The sequence below is a fragment of the Lygodium microphyllum genome, chromosome 28 (genome assembly GCF_053477565.2).
Source record: "Lygodium microphyllum isolate KBCC chromosome 28, Lygodium_microphyllum_v1.1.10, whole genome shotgun sequence".
Classification (NCBI taxonomy): Eukaryota; Viridiplantae; Streptophyta; class Polypodiopsida; order Schizaeales; family Lygodiaceae; genus Lygodium; species Lygodium microphyllum.
This window is the reverse complement of record NC_141162.1, coordinates 126,356,546-126,360,431: the sequence shown is the minus strand read 5'-3', so window position 1 is coordinate 126,360,431 and position 3,886 is coordinate 126,356,546. Positions and strand designations below refer to the sequence as shown.

The 3,886-nt window shown below is 43.4% G+C and overlaps 1 pseudogene; it reads left to right on the top strand.

Moving 5' to 3' along the window:
* The first annotated feature begins 1,188 nt into the window (after positions 1 to 1,188).
* Positions 1,189 to 3,010, top strand: LOC148011982 (cytokinin hydroxylase-like; annotated as a pseudogene).
* The last annotated feature ends 876 nt before the right edge of the window (positions 3,011 to 3,886 follow it).

Genomic DNA, 3,886 nt, shown 5'->3' with positions numbered 1-3,886 from the left:
TAGCCATGTGTAGTAAGAAGATCATCCATATAAAGGAAAAATATTATTAACTTTTCGCCATCCCTATAAGCATACAAGTTAGGATCTGAGGTATATCTATTGAAATATACGATGAAAAAGAACCTATCTATCTGATGCTCGAGGGACACTTGTTTAAAGACATAAAATGCCATTTCAAGTTACAAACTACACAATACCAGAATTCTACTTTTAGCAATACTCCATTCCATGCATAGGTTCCAAAGAACAATTATATGCCATGTAACCAAGACATCCATAATTGTAAGAAATCAAAATGCCTGTACATTTTTTGATGTGGTGCCCCAACTACCAAGTTTTAACAAAATGGAGAATCCACAAGAACTGGGCTTTGATATGAAGATTGTTGATCAAAGTGATCACTATAGTAATAATAGTATTACGCATGCCAAAAAACTTGTCCGTAAAGATTACGAGTTCATAAGCAAACATCTTATCCTTCTTGGTATCGGTTTAAAGGCATTCTCTTCTTCGTCCTTAAATGCAAATTAATATAGAGTTCTCATGTGCATGCTCGGCATGGTAGTACATATTCCAATTTCCAAGCCCCGTAGTACCGTTCTTAGTGTAATACATCGTTTTCATGCCGAGTGCACATGAAAACGAGTGAAAAGCAGCAGCTGCAATGGCAACGTGGCGTGAATCTCGTAAATAGATGGTCCAGATTCCTATGAGCAGTCCTATTAGACATAACTCGTTACGGGACCGAGATGTGGACATAAGTGACTCGTTAATGATTTTTTCTTAAGACGCGCTTAATGAGGCCCCTCGACGTTGATCGGTGAATATAAGTTATTTTGTTTCATCGTGAGGAACCAACTGGCACTATGCTTTCAATTTATCAAATATCAGGATGTCGTGATCTGTGACAGCGTGAAGCCCGTGTAGGGCGGTGCGCAAATGGCAATGTGGCGTGAAGCATGGTCCAGACTGTCGTATTGGACATAGCTCGTTACGGGACAGGGATATGGACATGAGTGACTCGTTAATAAGTTTTTCTTAAGACGCGCTCAACGAGGCCCCGACGTTCACCAGTGAATATAAGTTATTAAGTTTCATTGTGAGGATTCAGGAACCAACTGGCAGCGCTGCAGCCTATCAAGTTTCAGTGTGTCGTGAGATGTGAAGGCGTGAAGCCCGTGTGTTGTTTTCTCAATGCGAAAAATAGTAGAATACGGAGCATATGCATATGTTGGTTTGCTGATGAGTGCTCCCAGCCCCGGAGCACGTGCTACCCACTATAAAATTTACAAGCTCCAGTCTTCCCCTTCGCTTGCAAATCGGAGCACTCCTGGGTGTGGGTGCATCTGTGAGCGTGTACGGAAGTGTGTGGGCTGGGCGTGTACTCTGTGTCTATATATGATTGAGTTGCTGCTGGTGTAGCCTCCCCTGCCGCCACCATGTTTGTCACTGTAGCCGTGATGACGGTGAGCCTTTGCGCCTATGTCACCTTGGCCTGTCGCCTGGGCTACACCCCCCCACCTCACACTCGCCCTCTTAGCCGCACTGCCCATCCTCGTCTACAAACACCTCTCTGCTTTGAAGATGTCCCTGTCCTCTTTTCGCCTCGCCACCTTCTTCAAAATGCATGGGCCTACCGCCTTTCTTCTGCTGCGAGAGAGGCTCTCCAAAGGTGACGAGACCTTCCCCATCGGCAAGTACAACCTTGTGGTCTTCAACCTCAACGTCGTCAAGCACTGCTTGGTGCAGAATGCCTCCAACTATGACAAAGGGGGGCGAGCTGCCAGGCTCCTGGGCGAGGTCGTGGGACCTCGCGGCATTCTCGGCGCCCTCGATGAGGATGACCACCTACCCTCCCACCAAGTTTTGAACCCGCACACCAAGCAAGCCGAGAGAATTCAAGCCTTTGAGGACCTGGTCCTCGAGGAGACGGACAAGAAGCTCAGAGAATGGAAAGAGATGGTGGCTAATGGGAAGGCCACCCATGAGGTAGACCTGTACATGGATTTGAATGAAATTTTCTTCAAAGTGCTCTACAAATTCGCATTTGGGATAGAGTTGAGCATGGAAAAATTCCACCATGTGCATCACCTGGTGTCCAAGCTTGAGAGATACTCGGCGGTGGTGGGGTTTGTCCCTGCCAAGCTATTACCACTCTACAAGCTCTATCGAAGTGATGTGCGAGCTCTTATAAGAGGCCTCAACAAAGTGGTGGAGGAAATCATCAAGGAAAGGGGTGTAGGATCACCCCTATCAGAATTGCAAGAGGCTATAGCAAGCGTGGATAGTGTGCAATTGCATGATACAGTGAAAAATTTATTGTTCGCGGGGGCAACGACAGCAGCCAATGCACTGGGGTGGGCGGTGCATTTGGTGTCCAATGACCTAAAGTGGGGCGAGAGGGCAGCTAGGTCAACAAGGGCCAAGGACCTTAACTTCTTCAAAAATGTGTGCCTAGAGACAAATCGAATGTACCCACAAGCCAATGTGATAACAAGGCGAGCAAAGGGTGATGACTATGTGGAGGGTTATGGACCCATCCCCAAGGGGAAAGTCCTAGTCATCCCCATCATTACGCTACACTATCATCCAATTTACTATAAGAATGCACACGTGTTCAACCCGGACCGTTGGCTGGAGGGGCAAAAACTACCACCACTCATGTCCTACATTCCCTTCACGGCAGGGCCGCGACAATGTATCGGGCAAAGCCTCTTCAATCGGGCGGGGCCACCACTATTGATGCGTCTCTACGACACCTTCTCCTTCGAACCATTACACAGCCACTCAACACCCAAGTGGCCCAATGCTGTGCTACCCCCAAATGCTGGTGGCTTTAGGATGCTCATCCACCCCATTGCTTAAAGGTTTAGAGCTATCAACCCCATTATCTCTTGTTTTATGTATGACACCCTTCTCCGTGTTTAGTATATACATGTGCACCTATATGTGTGCTTATGTGCACATTCATAGAATAGTCTTTCCTTTTATGGTAATCTCTCTCTCTCTCTCTCTCTCTCTCTCTCTCTCTCTCTCTCTCTCATTTCTATATTAAAATGTAGGAAACATAGTTACAAAGCTTTTGAGCAAGTTACATGTTTCTCTTCAGAAGATTCCCTAAGATTCTTTTAAAAACTTGAAGTTTAGTATTTTTGAACTAATCATGCATGTCCTAGAAATCACATGATATAACTTCTTATGGATGAGAAAAACACTTTTAAAAAGAGGAGTTATACTACGAAAAGCCTTCTTGTATGTACCAAAATGAGCCATTTTGGATCCTTTTTTATTTTGCCCATAATTAAGATTTGATAAGTATAACAACATTGCGAAGAAATAATATGGTTGTCCTAAGTTTGGACCATAATACTAGCATATTCTCTAGTTACAAAACCTAATAAATAAGACATGACATGTATAACAAAGTCAAGGTACTCTCTAGTTTACAAAATAGAAAAGTTTAAGGAAAAATGTGAAATGTAGCTAGGTGACCAAATGTCGGTAATTTGTTTAGGAGGAAGCTCTATAATGTTTAGACATGCGTAGAAATATTAGCCTCTTTAGTTTTCTAGATGTGCGAAGGCATAATAAAATAAAATTATGTTCCATTTTCTAGATTTGGTTCCTATTTCTATGTTATGGTTAAAATAATGGCACAAGCAATACTTGTTTTGTTTCAATGAAGGTCTGAACACCATTGAACCAATGCTATTCAAATAAAGGATATATTAGAGTTCCATCTTCATCTATTTTGATGTAGAAATAGAGGTTATTACACTTGATTTGGAAAACATGATGCTCTCTTGTATGAGAAGTATACCCCAAAGACAAGGCCAATTCTATGCCTTTGTATCTAGCCACTATTGTTGAATTAACACCTCATTGT